Source organism: Sus scrofa, chromosome 5 (assembly GCF_054392235.1).
Source record: "Sus scrofa isolate SSC_HxYL_T2T_F1_AM1 chromosome 5, Sscrofa_HxYL_maternal_Yorkshire_Landrace_v2.0, whole genome shotgun sequence".
Taxonomy (NCBI): domain Eukaryota; kingdom Metazoa; phylum Chordata; class Mammalia; order Artiodactyla; family Suidae; genus Sus; species Sus scrofa.
In genome coordinates, this window is record NC_139387.1 from 24,335,964 (window position 1) to 24,353,649 (window position 17,686).

A 17,686-nucleotide genomic window follows, 5' to 3' on the forward strand; every position below is an offset into this window, starting at 1 on the left:
AAAAGTTCAGAACATCAACACCAACTCTTCCAAGACCACTAGTTCTTTTGAACCTGCTTTTCTTTTGAATTATTGAAAGTTTAAAAAAAAAAACAACAAAAGCTATTTCCTAGGCTTGTGATGCCACTGCATCTATTGAGTGGAAATTGATGTATTTGACCAAAGATAAAAAGATCTCAAGGAAATCATGCATTCCCAAGCTGCTGTTACTGTAGGAGTGACCAGATTCAATCTGTGGAAAACCAGACATTCTCATGCTCCTATTCAACATTATATTCATTTTCAGGTTGTAGCTACAAGAATAGCTGTAGTTAAACAACTAACAGGGAGAGGCTATGATTAACTGCTGGAGTGTAAGTATGACAACTTCTGACATTTTTTTTGAAATTTGGATCATATTTGCCTCTAATGAATTAATCTTTCCTGACTACAAAATTTAGCAATGGAAGTTCTAATATGGGTACTCATTAAACATCATTTTTAGGGCTCTTTAAGCTTGGATAGCATAGTCATTGATAAGATTACTTTAAGCAGCAATTAAAAATAGATCATCTAAAAGTAACAGAATTTGTATGCTGTAATGAATTAATAACCTCCACAATTCCTGAGAACGAAAAACTAAAATCCAGTGGCAGAGTACCTGCTTTTCCAGAAAAACTGGAGATGTTGGACAGAGATGGAGTGGGAAAACATTGAGCCCTGGAGGGAAGATGCTTCCAGGTAGATCATGCATGTGAAGTGTTTATTTCATTATCTAGCATATAGTAAGGATCCAATAAATATAAAATATGACTTTTATTATTTTTTATTTTAAAAAAAGGAAGAGAAATAGGATGAGAATGTGGAAAATCAAGCATTTCATTTTGGACTTGTGTTTGGAGTACATTTGGGTATATGACTGAAGATCAATTATTTTGGAGTTAAGAGTTGAAGAAAAAGCCCAAATAGAGTGTATATGTTAAGAAGTAAAATTGGATGGTAAAAAGTTGTAACAAGTAGTCAATAAGTCATAGAGATATAATGCACAGTCTACTGATATAGACAATCATATTAGGCTATAATTGTGTAATGTGATGAATACTGCTACATCAATAATCATGTCACAGTTAAAAATGTATCAAAGTAACATGCCATACCCCTTAAATTTACACAATGATACATGTCAAATTTATTCAATAAAAAAATTAGGAGTAAAGAAATGCTTAGCACTACAACTTCAGCAAAAAAAAAAAAATAACAATAATAAGTCTAGAAATTAAAAAGCAAAAAGATGATGGGCAAAAAACACTTATGTGCTATTAAGGTAAGTTCTGAGAGAATGACATGAATATTGTATGGTTAATGTTTACTTAGAATGTCCCTCAACTTTAATAGGAAAAAGCAAGTGTTTGATGAACATTAGCATAAATTGTTTCATTAGATTCATGGGGACCGAAAATTCTATACTCTATTAATGATTAAATGGCTGGTAATTAAAGGGAAAATCATTGTGGACTAGATCATAAAAATAGTTAAAAAATATATTCATTGCTCATTATTAGACAGGAACTTTATAAGTACTTCATCTATTAACTTAATTTCAAACATTATATATATGTACATGTATATATATATATATATGAAGGATACTGTTATTATTTCCATTTTGTTGAGGACACAACTGATTCACAGGGAAAACTAGCTATACTCAAAGAATGTGCTTGAGTTCAATCTAAATTTTTTTATTTTAGCGATATTAGCAATAATATTTTGGAATGTTTTTCAACCTGAACGGAACAGATTGAAAACAGAGAAAAACTGTAATTTTTTAATGTTCCTGTATACATATTTTCATTCTATACAATATATTTGTTATCAAAACACTTCTTATCTTCTGCACTGCAAGAGGAAATAGTGTAATTATAAAAGAAAATTATGAGACAGAATCAGAGGAATGGGTGAGCAAGAAAGAAGTTGTTTAAAGGAAACACAAACATTTTAAATTGTAATACTAGGACTCAGTATCCTCAGTATTAGATGCAGACTCTCTGCATAGTGAGACTCAAACTGTTCATGATATACTTGTACTTTTTAGTAACAAGACTTCAAGGAAACACATGAAGGTGACAAAGAAAGTTTGCGATTCAGCTTTACATTTTAGTCAGTGATCTCTTGCTCTCACAGAACATTAGCAGGCAAATCTAAATAGAAGGGAAAGTCAAATCCAAGATATAGATAAAATAAAACAGAAAATGGACATAAAATATAAAATATGATTAGAAGGAAGCACCCATAATATTTTGGAGTTTGATATAGATAAAGCAATTCTGATTTTTTTTAAAATCTCCCCTAAAATGACCAAAAATGCATAGTTGTATAACCTAGGAATTCAAGGATATTTGCAAAGATAGTTTTTAAATGCAAATTTTTTTTGCTAGTTTTTTCATTCATTGATAACTACTCTCTGTGTATAAAAAGTCTCTGAATCATAAATGCAGATTGAGTAGAAGGCAGGACTCAGTGATGAGAAACCACACAGTAACAACTTTTATCCTGCTGGGACTCACAGATGAGACACAGCTGAAGACTCTGGTTTTCATCTTCCTGTTTCTCACCTACATGCTGAGCGTCACTGGGAACCTGACCATCATCTCCCTCACCTCCACAGACTCTCACCTCAAAACTGCCATGTACTTTTTCCTACAAAACTTCTCCTTCTTGGAAATCGCATTTACATCTGCTTGTATTCCCCAATACTTGTACAACATAGCAACAGGTGATTAGACAATCACATATAACAGTTGTGCTACGCAACTATTTGTCACTGATCTCTTTGCTGTAACTGAGTTTTTTCTCCTGGCCACAATGTCTTATGACCGCTACGTGGCCATCTGCAAACCCCTGCATTACGTGACCATCGTGAACCACACGGTCTGTAGGAGACTCATCATTGGTTCCTGGCTGGCTGGCTTGTTGATCATCATCCCCCCACTTAGCCTGGGCCTAAAGCTGGACTTCTGTGACTTCAATGTCATTGACCATTTTTTTTTGTGATTTAGCCCCCCTCCTAAAGATCTCATGCTCAGAAACGTGGCTCATGGAGCCGATGGTCATAGTCTGTGCTGTGTTGACCTTTATCAGGACACTCGTGTGTGTGGTTCTATCCTACGTGTACATCCTCAAGACCATTTTGCAATTCCCTTCTGCCCAGCAAAGGAAAAAGGCATTTTCTACATGTTCTTCCCACATGATCGTGGTCTCCATCAGCTATGGAGCTATGTAAGCTGTATCTTCACCTATGTTAAACCTTCAGCAAAGGAATCAGTGGCTGTTAATAAGGGTGTGACACTGCTCACTACTTCCATTGCTCCCATGCTAAACCCTTTCATTTACACCTTGAGAAACAAGCAAGTTAAACGGGCTTTAAATGATGCAATCAAAAGAATTGCATTATTCTCAAAGATCTAATGGAATTCACTCATGTAGAATAAAAAATTTTTCATGAAAAGATCATTAGTTCCTAAGTATGTGTCTTTAAGTTTTCAAATCATTCCTATCCTAGGATGGAAATTGTCTCAGGTACCTCTCTTAAAAACAATAGAAAATACATTTCTAAGAAACAAAACCATGAAGTTATATCTTAACAAGACTACAAAACTTCTAACAACAAAAGAAACAAAAACAATGAGTTCATTGTCCATTTCAAAGAGGGTAATTATGCTGTTGCCTTTTACTCTTCTAGATTTCAAGAGTGTTTTTTAATGCTAAGCACAAAAAAACTGGTACTGGAAAAGAGACTAGAAAACCCACAAATTTATTGCCATTATATGTCTTATATTTTAGAAGGGATCCAAGACCAGGGCATTAAATAAATATAAACATCACAAAGAACAATAACAAAAACAGGTTTTTTTTTTTCATTTTAAAAAAGGAAACTATTCCAAATGATCATATCTTAATGTAGAAGCTGAATTATGACAATAGTCCCTTACGATATTGAATATCTAAAAATGACAGACTAATAGATCAATTTAAACAGAAAACATGTGAATTTAAAGTGTTAATAGTTCCTCTAAGTAAATTTGTGAGGAAAATGGATATATAGCTACATCTGTGTTTGCTTCTATATTTTTATCTATAACTATATGGATTTTCTGGTAAGAAGCTAAAATAATTAGAAGATAGTAAAAATCTAAAAAGTGAAAATAAGTGAAAAACATGGAATGCATCTAGATTTGGCACAAAAATGATTGCAACTCCATGGGTGTGAGACTAGCGCTTACTACTTCCTATGCTGAACTTCATTTTGTTGACGTACACAGACTACCAATTATTTCTCCAGCAAAAAAAAGAAGAATTTTGATTTGTGGTCTGCAACCATGGTGATCCACATACAAGTCCTCACACAGCAAGAAGAGGAGGACGCTTTTAAAGAGGGGAAGGGAAGCTGGGAGGACTGTAGTAAACAATGAGTGCATGGTTTTTCATTGGCTGAGTCCTGACCCTCTCTCATTGGCTGAGCTCTGGCCAGGCAAGAAGAGGAAGCCTTTCTTCTTGTTGTTGGCCTCTGCTGTTGTCCTAGGGCTTAAGAAACCCCATTCAAGCCTCCTTGCTTCTATTTTGGTTGAGTTTGCCTCTTATTAACTTTTACAATTTATACCTTGAGAAACACGCAAGTAGAACAAGACGTCAATAACCTTTCAAGGAACTTGACTGTGACACATCTCAAAAAGTATTTTATAGCAATAGCAGGTTGAAATAATCATATTTTAATATGTTGGATTTTATAAAATAGAACACTAAAATCAATTCATTTTTATTTTATAATACGACTACTAGAAAATTCTAAGTTACACGTAGGTATGGCTCATGTTCTGTTTATATTAAAATGCTTCAGTTAACCAAGCTGGTTACTAGACCCAAAATTCACATTCTGTATTTTTGACCCAAAGTTTTGTTTTTGACTTAAGGGAGCTTCACCAGAGAAACACTTTGAGCAAGATATTTTCAAAAAGCTCCTCAAGCAAACTCTACATGTATTAAAACTTCTATAAGTAACAAAAACAAGAAAAATGTTCACAGTAAGCTTAAACTATGAAATGCAATACATCTTTTTAATATTAGACTGAAAATGAAAAAATGAAATTAATCTGTGGAATAAAAACTGAAAGAGCTATTGAATGAAAATTTTATGACCACTAGAATAGCTCTAATTTTCCTTCAAAAAGAGCTGAACTTCTAAATATATATAAATTAATATAAATAATGGGAGCCATGCTGCTGCTTAGAGCAACACTCATTTTATTAAGTGGTTAGAAAGAGCACCAGAGTGAAATGAGACTTTGGGAAACTTTTCCTATGCAGGTAGAGCTTTTTGGCAACTCTTTGTATCAATTGAAAAGATACAGTTAATATAAATTGTATCTTTCTCTTTCTGCTACAAAAGCTCTCTCTGGGTGACTCATTTTTTTCCCACATCATTTCTGTGTCTTTGCCCAACCTTCTTACATTCCCTTAATTAGCCTAGTCCATGCCCTCACCCCTAGTTTGACAATATTTGCAATTATATTTTCCTTGTCCTAAATCCCTGATCTGACCCACACTGGGTATCTCCAAGTAGAGATCAGTGAACTTAATGACTACTGAGTTATTCAAAAGTTTAAGTTTCTAGAAATTTAGATTGCAATAATATCCCTCACCTATCTTGAAACAGGTGTCTTGAAGGAGGCCTGCACTACAGGAATAAGAGTCCTTTCTCTGCTCTTCTTGGCCCACTAGAGCTTACCTGAGGGCCCAGATTGAAAAGTCACTCTTCTACAGGCCTTGTTCCAAAATGCCAGACAACTAGTCTCCTAAGTTGCATTTAATGTCCAAAAGTGTTTTTAAAAATAATAATATCAAAAACAGATCTTTCTTTTTTTAGGGCCACAGGTATGTTATAAGGAAGTTCCCAGGCTAAGGGTCAAATTGGAGCTCCAGTGGCCGGCCACAGCCACAGTAACAACAAAGCCAATTCCAAGCCACATCTGCAAATACACCACAGGTTGTGGCAACGCCAGATCCTTAACCACTGAGTGATGCCAGGGATTAAACCCGAATCCTCTTCGATAGTAGTTGGGTTCCTTTCTGCTGAGCTACTACGGCAAATCCAAAAAAATAAAAAAATAAAAAGAGAATTCGGCAGAAGAGTAGGAGGACACCCTCGCCCTCTCCCACGAACACAAGAAAAAAAACCACATCTATAGGTTAAACGACTCACACAGAACAGCAATTAATCGCTGGCAGAAGAACCTAAACTCCAATAATGGCAAGAATCTTGTGACATAACTGGGTAAAACAAGAGAAAAGAGGAGAGTGAGAGAAGGGGAATCGGGGCTGGACAGGCACTCTGGAAAGGGAACTGTGGAGGAGAAAGGGTTCCCGCACCCTGCAAAGTCACCTACTCCACGGAAAAATCAACCGAATCGGAGGGATCTCCAGATGCAGAGAAGAGCACAGCAATAAGTGTGAGTTCAACTACTGGCACAGTCACTGAAAACCGACACTTGGGAGGCGGCTGGGCACCGAGACCTCGGCTCCGGAGGTTAGTCCCCAGGAATGGGAACGGGCTGGGGTGGGTGGTGCTGAGACTGCTTGGGGGACCAGGAACTGGTCTGTCCAGTTCTCGGGGCAGAGACTGCCTGGGAGACTAGGAAGCTGAGCATTGTGGGTGCAGGGCGCAATACGCTAAGGGCTGGGGGGTGGAAAGCCACATCAGAGGGGACCTGGGAGAAGAGCTGGGTCTGCAGGAGAGACAAGGTGCCAGTGCTGGGGAGGGGGGAGGAGGAGGGGTGGGCCACCATAGAATACTCCCCACACCACAGTGAGCTCATTTGCCCACCAGCTATCAGAAAGCTCTGACTCCCAGTTCATCCCCTCTCTCCCGACCCTGTGCACCTGTGCTGGACCTGAGGCTGCCTGCCATCCCAGAGGGCTGGCCTCACCATTGCAGGAGCATTCCCTGCCCTGGCCAGCCTGCCCTCTGGAGGGGCTATACCCCCACAGAGCAGCCAACCACTGCAGGAGCATTCCCTGCCCTGGCCAGCCTGCCCTCTGGAGGGGCTATACCCCCACAGAGCAGCACCCAGCACCGCTAGCCCCCAGGAAAAGGCCTGCAGCACAGAAAAGCTAGTACAAGCTCAGCCTGGCTGTGCAAATCTACTTCCATTGCCCTGTGATCCTGCTAATCCCTGCTGCCCTGGGGAAGAGCCCCTTGGGTTCTCAGCGGCCCAGCTGACTTCTCCCACCCTTGGGGGGGTGCTGCAATCCCGTGGAACAGCTGACTAGCACCACCAGCCCCCTAGAAGAGCCCCACAGCCCAGTAACACCAGAGAAAGCTCTGCCCAGCCACATGAAATCTGCTTCCATCGCAGTGCAGACCTCCCAGTCCTGTCTGCCCTCAGGAAGTCCTCCTTTGCTTCAGAGAGACCATGTCAGCCCTTTCCCCCCCCCACAAGAAAACCCATGCTGCCTCAAAGAAGATGACCAACAACACCAGCCCTCAGGAAACATTCCACAGCAGTGCCAAGGCAAACACTGCCCAGCCACGAGGAGTACAACTCCACCAGGAAAAAGAAAACAAGCAAGATGAAGAAGCTGAGAAACCACCCCCAGTTAAATCAACAAGAGATCTCACCTAAAGCAGTCAACAATGAAACAGACCTCTGCAGTCTGGCAGACTTGGAGTTCAAAAGGGAGATAGTGAAAATACTGAAGGAATTTTAAGAGAAGATATGAACAGTAATGCAGACACCCTCAGAAAGGAACTTGAAAATATAAGGAGGAGCCAAGAAAAATGCAAAAATTCATTTGCAGAGATACAAACTGAACTAAGGTCAGTAAAAACCAGAATGAATAATGCAGAAGAACAAATTAGTAATGTGGAAGATAGAATAATGGAAATCACCCAAACAGGTCAGCAGACAGAAAACCAAATGAAAAAACATGAAAGCAATGTAAGAGACCTATGGGATAATATAAAGTGGGCCAATCTATGCATAACAGGAATTCCAGAAGGAGTAGAAAAAAATAAGGGGATGGAACATATATTTGAAAAAATTATCACTGGAAATTTCCCAAATCTAAAGGATACTGATTTCAAGATAAAGGAAGTACAGAGGGCCCCAAACAAGGTGAACCCAAATAGGTCCATACCAAGACACAGTATAATAAAAATGAAAAAAGTTAATGATAAAGAGAGGATCCTAAAGGCAGCAAGAGAAAAGAAGAATGTTACCTACAAGGGAACCCCCATAAGGTTATCAGTTGATTTCTCTTCCAAAACCCTACAGGCCAGGAGGGAATGGCAAGAGACATTTAAAGAGCTAAAAGGAAAAAATATGCAACATAGAATACTCTACACAGCAAGAATATCATTTAAAATAGAAGAGGAAATAAATTTTTTTTCCAACAAACAAAAGCTAAATGCAATACAAAACCCAGGCTAAAAGAAATATTGAAAGGGCTTCTCTAAACCAAAAAGAAAGGAATGAGGAAGCCACAATCAGGGAGCAGTCACTCAGATAAGCCAGCATGCAGATTTAATCATGAACATGTTTAAAACAAAATAAAACTAAAAAGAAAAAAAAGGAGTCATCAAAATCATAAAATGTGGGCAAGGGATGTGAGGAAATAAATTCTCTCTTTTTAAATTTCTTTTTCTTTCTTTCTTTCTTTCTTTCTTTCTTTCTTTCTTTCTTTCTTTCTTTCTTTCTTTCGTCTGTTTCTCTTCTTAATTTTAATATAGTAATGAAGTGTTTGAACCTACAGCACCATCAGGCTAAAACACACAATTATAGGAAGGGGTTAGCATACTTAAAAAACAGGGCAACCACAAATTAAAACCAAACATTGCATTTGCAAAAAATGAAAAGAAAAACACTCAAGCAGAAAATAATTGGAGACCATCCAACCAAAAAAAGAAAGGAAGAATGGAGAATCATAGAATCAACTGTAACACAAGGTTTAAAATGGCAATAAATAATCATCTATCAATTATCACCTTAAATGTCAATGGACTGAATGCTCCAATCAAAAGACACACAGTGGCTGAGTGGATAAAAAACCAAAAACCTTCAATCTGCTGCCTATAAGAAACTCACCTTAGGACAAAGGACACATACAGATTGAAAGTGAAGGGGTGGAAAAAAATATTTCATGCCAATAGACATGACAGGAAAGCAGGAGTTGCAATACTCATATCAGACAAAATAGACTTTAAAACAAAAGACATAAAGAAAGACAAAGAAGGGCACTACTTAATGATTAAGGGATCCATCCAAGAGGAGGATATTGCTATCATCAACATATATGCCCCAAATACAGGAGCACCCACATACATACAACAAATATTAACAGACATAAAGGGAGAAATTGATGGGAATACACACATGGTAGGAGACTTTAATACCCTGCTAACACCAATGGACAGATCCTCTAGACAGAAAAGCAATAAAGCAACAGAGATCCTAAAGGAAACAATAGAAAAGTTAGAGTTAATTGACATCCTTGGGACACTACATCCAAAAAAAATCAGAATACACATTCTTCTCAAGTGCACAAGGAACATTCTCAAGAATCAACCACATATTGGGACACAAAGCTAACCTCAACAGATTTAGGAGCATAAAAATTAATTCAAGTATCTTCTCTGACCACAATGGTGTGAAACTAGAAATCAACCATGGGAAAAGAAATGAGAAAAAACCTACTACATGGAGACTAAACAACATGCTACTAAAAAACCAATGGGTCAATGAGGAAATCAAGAAGGAAATTAAAAAATACCTTGAGACAAATGATAATGAAGACACAACCTCTCAAAATCTATGGAACACTGCAAAAGCAGTGCTCAGAGGAAATTCATAGTGATGTAAGCCTTTCTCAAAAAAGAAGAAAGATCTCAAATTGACAACCTAACCCTCCACCTAAATGAATTAGAAAAAGAAGAACAAAAAAGACCTAAAGTCAGCAGAAGGAAGGAAATTATAAAGATCAAAGAGGAAATCAATAAAATAGAGATTCAAAAAAACAATAGAGAAAATTAATAAAACCAAGAGCTGGTTCTTTGAAAAGGTAAACAAAATTGACAAACCCCTGGCCAGATTCACTAAGAGGAGAGAAAGAACCCAAATAACCAAAATTAGAAATGAAAAAGGAGAAATCACAACAGATACTGCAGAAACACAAAATACCATAAGAGAATACTATGAACAACTATATGCCAACAAACTTGCCGATCTGGAAGAAATGGAAAGTTTTCTACAATCTTACAGCCTGTCAAAACTGAATCAAGAAGAAACAGACCAACTGAACAGACCGATCACTAGAAATGAAATTGAAGAGGTCATAAAAACACTCCCTACAAATAAAAGTCCAGGACCAGATGGCTTCACAGGCAAATTCTACCAAACATATAAAGAGGATCTGGTGCCCATCCTCCTTAAATTCTTTCAAAAGGTTGAAGAAGGAACACTCCCAAAGACATTCTATGATGCCACCATCACCCTCATTCCAAAACCAGACAAAGATACCACCAAAAAAGAAAACTATTGGCCAATATCTTTGATGAATATAGACACAAAAATTCTCAACCAAATCTTAGCCAACCGAATCCAACAACATACCAAAACAATTATACACCATGACCAGGTTGGGTTCATCCCAGGTTCACAAGGATGGTTCAACATACGCAAATCAATCAATGTCATATACCACATCAACAAAAGAAAAGTCAAAAACCATATGATCATCTCAATAGATGCAGAAAAAGCATTTGACAAAGTCCAACATCCATTCATGATCAAGACCCTCACCAAAGTGGGTATAGAGGGAACATTCCTGAACATGATCAAAGCCATTTATGACAAACCCACAGCAAATATAATACTCAATGGGGAAAACCTGAAAGCCTTCTCACTCCAATCTGGAACAAGACAGGGATGCCCACTCTCACCACTGCTCTTCAACATCGTTTTGGAAGTCTTAGCCACAGCAATTAGACAAACAAAAGAAATAAAAGGCATCCATATAGGAAGAGAAGAGATCAAACTGTCACTGTATGCAGACGACATGATACTATACATAAAAAACCCTAAGGACTCAACCCAAAAACTACCTGAACTGATTAATAAATTCAGCAAACTAGCAGAATATAAGATTAACATTCAGAAATCAGTTGCATTTCTGTATACCAGCAATGAAATATTAGAAAAGGAATACAGAAATACAATACCTTTTAAAATTGCACCTCACAAAACCAAATACCTCGGAATACACCTGACCAAGGAGGTAAGGGACCTATATGCTGAGAACTATAAATCTTTAATCAAAGAAACTAAAGAAGATGTAAAGAAATGGATAGATATTCCATGTTCCTGGATTGGAAAAATCAATATTGTAAAAATGGCCATCCTACCCAAAGCAATCTACAGATTCAATGCAATCCCTATCAAAGTACCCATGACATTTTTCACAGAACTAGAACAAACAATCCAAACATTTATATGGAACCACTAAAGACTCAGAATCGCCAAAGCAATCCTGAGGAACAAAAACCAAGCAGGAGGCATAACTCTCCCAGACTTCAAGAAATACTACAAAGCCACAGTCATCAAAACAGTGTGGTACTGGTATCAAAACAGACAGACAGACCAATGGAACAGAATAGAGAACCAACCTATGGTCAATTAATCTTTGACAAGGAAGGCAAGAACAGAAAATGGGAAAAAGAGAGTCTATTCAGCAGGCATTGCTGGGAAACCTGGACAGCTGTATGCAAAGCAATGAAACTAGAACACACCCTCACACCATGCACAAAAATAAACTCAAAATGGCTGAAAAACTTAAATATAAGACAAGACATCATCAAACTCCTGGAAGAGAACATAGGCAAAACACTCTCTGACATCAACATCAGGAATATTTTCTCAGGTCAGTCTCCCAGAGCAATAGAAATTAGAGCAAAAATAAACCCATGGGACCTCATTAAACTGAAAAGCTTTTGCACAGCAAAGGAAACCCAAAAGAAAACAAAAAGACAACTTACAGAATGGGAGAAAACAGTTTCAAATGATGCAGCTGACAAGGGCTTAATCTCTAGAATATATAAGCAATTTATACAACTCAACAGCAAAAGAGCCAATCAAGCAATGGAAAAATGGGCAAAAGACCTGAATAGACTGTTCTCCAAGGAAGATATACAGATGGCCAGAAAACACATGAAAAAATGCTCAACATCACTGATTATAAGAGAAATGCAAATCCAAACTAGCATGAGATACCATCTCACACCAATCAGAATGGCCATCATTAATAAATCCACAAATAACAAGTGCTGGATGGGCTGTGGAGACAAGGGAACCCTCCTGCACTGCTGGTGGGAATGCAAACTGGTACAACCACTATAGATAACAGTTTGGAGATACCTTAGAAATCTATACATAGAACTTCCATATGACCCTGCAATCCCACTCTTGGACATATATCCGGACAAAACTCTACTTAAAAGAGACACATGCACCCGCATGTTCATTGCAGCACTATTCACAATAGCCAAGACATGGAAACAACCCAAACGTCCATCAACAGATGATTGGATTAGGACGATATGGTATACATACATAATGGAATATTACTCAGCCATAAAAAAGAACAACATAATATAATTTATAGCAACATGGGTGGAACTATAGATTTTCATACTGAGTGAAATAAGTCAGAAAGATAAAGACAAATACCATATGATTTCACTTATAACTGGAATCTAATATCCAGCACAAAGGAACATTTCTACAGAAAAGAAAATCATGGACCTGGAGAATAGACTTGTGGCTGCCTGATGGGAGAGGGAGGGAGTGGGAGGGATCGGGAGCTTGGGGTTATCGGATACAACTTGGAATGGATTTACAATGAGATCCTGCTGAGTAGCATTGAGAACTATGTCTAGATACTTACATTGTAACAGAATGAAGGGTGGAAAAAAAATGTATACATGTAAGTGTATCTTGGCCCCCATGCTGTAGAGCAGAGAAATAAATAAATTAATTTTTTAAAAAATTTAAAAATTTAAAAAATGAAACAGATATTTTTGAGTGCTTACTCTCTGCCAGGCAATGGCTTAAAGGGATACTTTATTTCTCATAATTTTAAACTTACATAAATTGAGAAAACGGCATAATGCCCCCTGCTGTACCCATCACAGTGTCAAGTATCTGTCTCCAGTCAATCTTGTCTCATCTACAAACTGGTCCATTCCTCACAAATCCTACTTGATTATTTGAAACAGATACACATATTATCTCACCTATAATATTTCAGTACGTATCTCTAAAAATAAATATTTTTTAAACATGAAGTTGTAGCATATATGTAATATATAGTAAAGAACATAGGAGTTCCCATAGTGGCTCAGTGGTTAACGAATCTGACTAGGAACCATTAGGTTGTGGGTTCGATCCCTGGCCTTACTCAGTGGGTCAAGGATCTGGCGTTGCCATGAGCTGTGTTGCCATGAGTTGTGTTGTAGGTCACAGAGGTGGCTCGGATCCTTCATTGCTGTGGCTCTGGCATAGGCCGGCAGCTACAGCTCTGATTAGACCCCTAGCCTGGGACCCTCCATGTGCCACAGGAGCCACCTAAAAAAGGCAAAGAGACGAAAAAAAAAAAAAAAAAAAAAAAAAAAAGGAACATAATTCAATGTGTACAGATTGACGAATTTTTGTAAGTGTAGCTACTCATGTAACCATCACACAGACCCAGATATAGCATATTTTCAGCCTCATAGAAACCTCTTTCATGTCTCTTCAGATCAATATCTTTCCAAATAAATCTGCTATACTGACATAAAATGCCAAAGATTAGTTTTGTATGTTCATGATCATTGTATGAATAGGAATGCAGAGAATGTGCTCTTTTGAGTCTGGTTTCATTTGCTCCCATTATGTCTGTGACAGTTGTAGCAATAGTTTATTCTTTTAATTTATAAGTTGTAATCAATTATAAAAATACAACACAATTTAATCATTTTCTCTTCATGGATATCTGGGCTGGTTCCCAGTATGAGTCATAATGGCTGCTAAGAATTCCCTTTACATGTTTTTCGGCAGACATACTCACTCATGTCTTTAGAATATAGAACTAGCAGTAGAATTGATAGGCTATATTGTAGCCATGTTCTCAGGTTAGTTGACACTGTCAAATAATTTTTGAAAATAGTGTGCCAATTCATTCTTCTATCAGCAATGGATAAAAGTAATAATTGCTCCACATTCTTGCTAACATGTAACTTTTCCAGTTTAGCCATATTTTAACTAATGATGTTGGACACCTTATTGTATGCTTTTTGGATATTAGACTTCCTATTTTGTGACATGCCTATTCAAAAATGTGTACCTTTTATTAGATTTCTTTCCTCTTTAATTTTTTTTTTTTTGGAGTTTTGTGATCTTCTATATACTAGTCCTTTGTCAGGGTTATGTACTGACATATTTTTAATTATCTCTGTCTTGCTTTTCCTATTGTTTTTTATCTTGACTTTAAAAAGCAAAAGTTCCTAATTTTGTTTTTAATTTTTTTTTCTACAACCATACCTGCAGTATATAGAAGTTCTTGGGCTAGGTGTAGAATCAGAGTTGCAGCTGCAGGCCGATGCCACAGCCATGGCAACACCAGATCAGAGCTGCATCTGTGACTTATGCCACAGCTTGCAGCAATGCCAGATCCTTAATCCACTGAGGGGGGTCAGGGATCAAACACATATCCTCATGGACACTATATCGGGTTCTTAACTGAACTCCAGTTCCTAACTGTAGTGAAGTCAATTCATGATTTCCTTTCTGTTACGGCTCTTTATTTTTTGTTTCAGGAATCCTTGCAGAACCCAGTGCCAGGGAGGTATACCTCAATGTTCTAGACTGTAAGTTTTACTCATGTATCTTACAAATGAAGGTTAATTGCCCATCTGAAATTAACTTTTATATAAGGCTTGAGGTAGGGAACAATGTTCAGTTTTTTCACGTGACTATCCAAGTAACTTGCAATTATTTTTTGAAAAGAATGACCATTGATCTTTTCTACTTGCATTCAATGGCAAGCCTGTCATAACCAACTGATTCATGTATGAGTCTTTTTCATTTAATTCCATTGATATACTTATCTTTGAATCAGTATGCTACTGTTTTATTTATAGCAGCTTTAAAATAAGTTTTTATAGTCAGTATTGTAATTCAAACAACTTTCTTCTGTTTCCTTAAGATTACTTGGGCTCTTTTTGGCCCTTTGTTTTTCATAAAACTTTAAAAATGTTGGCAATTTTTCTAAGCAAGTAAAAAATACTCTTCAGTGATTTAAGACTGCATTCGATATATGGGTCAATTTGGGTAAAATTAATGTCTTTACAACATTGAGAATTCCAATTCAATACAACATGTATCACACACATTACTTTTTATATATTGAACCATTCTTGTATGCCAGGGATAATCTCACTAGGACATGGTGTAAGATCCATTTAATGTGCTGGTGAATTTGGTTTAGTAGTATTTTTTGTTAAGGATTTTTACATCAATATTCAGCAGAAATATTGGCCTGTAGTTTTTTGATAGTATTCTACCTAGTTTGATAATCAGGATAATAATACCTTGTAAAATGAATCTGAAAGTGTTTCCCCTTTCTTCAACCTTCTGGGAGAATTTGAGAAGGGTTGGCCTTAATTCTTTAAATATTTGGTAGAATTCATCAGTGAAGCCATCTTCTATATAATATTCCCTTAGATTTCTTTTTTAAAACATAAATTCATTTTTAAGTGTGCTTTTTACCTTATAGATATTTGGAATTTGGGGGAAATTTCTCTTTATTTACAGCATAATTCCATGGTTGTCAGAAAACACTATTTGTGGAACTGAATGTATTACATTTCTTGAGATTTATCATATGGCTCAGAATATGGTTTTTCTTGACAAATTTTCAGTTTGCACTTGAAAAGAACATATATTCTGCTATTTTTGTGTGGAAAGTTCTACAAATGCCTGTTAGGTCTCAGTGGTTTACAGAATTTTTCAAGTCTTCAATTTCCATATTGATCCTCTGCCAAGTTGTTTTATCCATTAGTCATTAGTTTGCAGTTTTGCTCAAGTATTCCATATTCTTACTGATTTTCTGTTCATTAGTTCTACCAATTATTTTGTTTAAATATCCTACTATAATTGTATAATAGTAGTTGAAATACTATTTCTTCTTGTAGTCTATCAGTTTTTGCTTCATGTACTCTGAAACTCTGTTATTAAGAGCATTAAATTTGAGAATTTCTGTGTCATTTTAATAAACTCACCTCTTTAGTCATTGAGAAATAACCTTCTTTATTTCTGGTAAACTTTGCCCTAAAATCTAATATGTCTCATATTAATATAGCTATTCCGGACCTCTTTTGATTAGTGCTAGGAAGGGATATGCACTATTATCCTTCTAATTTTATGCTCTTTATATTTAAAAGGGAATTTTTTTATACAACTTGTACTTTGGTTTTGCTGGTTTATTCAATATGATAATCTGTGGCTTTTAGCTGGGATATTTAGATGATTTACATTTAATCCAGTTTTTATACGTCCAAGTTTAAATCTATCACCTGGCCAATTGCTTTTTGTTTTGTGCACCATCTCTTCTCTTACCTATTTTCTTTCCTTTTTTTTTTTTTTTTTTGCTTTTTAGGGCTGCACCCATGACACATGGAAGTTCCCAGGCTAGGGATCGAATTGGAGCACCAGAGTACACCACAGCCACAGCAATGCAGAATCTGAGCCACATCTGCGAACTACACCAGAGCTCATGGCAACATCAGGTTCTTAACCCACTGAGTGAGACCAGGGATTGAACCTCCATCCTCATGGATACCAGTCAGATTTGTTTCCACTGAGTCATGAAGGGAACTCCCCTTTTTGCTCTTTTTTTATGCATACTTTTGGATTAAGTGAATTTTGTAGTTTTGCTTTCATCTCCTGTGTTAGTTTCCTACTGTAACTGTAACTAATAACACAATTAGTAGCTTGAAATGACACGTTTCATCTACCCTTTTTTGAGTTAGATGTCCAGTGTGAGTCTCACTGGGTTAAAATCAAGGCGTTCCTTTTTGGAAGTTCTAGGGTGGGGAATATTTTTCCTTGACTCTTCGGCTTCAAGAGACTGCCCAAATTTTTTAACTTATGGACCCCTTCTTCTAACTTCAAAGTCAGCAACATCATGTCTCTCTATAAACGTTCCTATGATCAAATATCTCTCTGTTCTCTTATGCCTTCCTCTTTTGCTTAAGGACCCTCGTTATTGCTTTGGGCCCACCTACATAATCCAGGATAATTTCCCTATCTTACAGACAGACAATTAACAACCATAATTTCATCTATAAACTTACTTTTTAATATGTAAGTTAATATATTAATAAATTTTGGGATTCATACAAAAACATCTTTGGAGGTTGGAGGAGGACATTATCTGCCTACCACATTTTCCTTGATGGGTTACTAGCTACTACACTTGGTTTCATTATTTTTGTATTTGATTTAGGATTTATAGTATATATCTTCAATTTACCACCGTCTACCTTCAAATGTCATATAACCATCTATGCAATAGAATCCTGACAGCATAATGCCAACAGAATGGCAATTACATTTTTGAA

At 36.8% G+C, this 17,686-nt stretch overlaps 1 protein-coding gene and 1 pseudogene across 1 annotated transcript in view; both read left to right on the plus strand.

Annotated features, from left to right (window-relative positions):
* The window catches only part of LOC146403237 (olfactory receptor 6C3-like), a 555,083-nt gene that overhangs the window by 456,010 nt on the left and 81,387 nt on the right, over positions 1-17,686 (plus strand). The gene's annotated exons all lie outside the window — the stretch shown is intronic.
* LOC146403247 (olfactory receptor 6C2-like) lies at positions 2,503-3,447 on the plus strand (annotated as a pseudogene).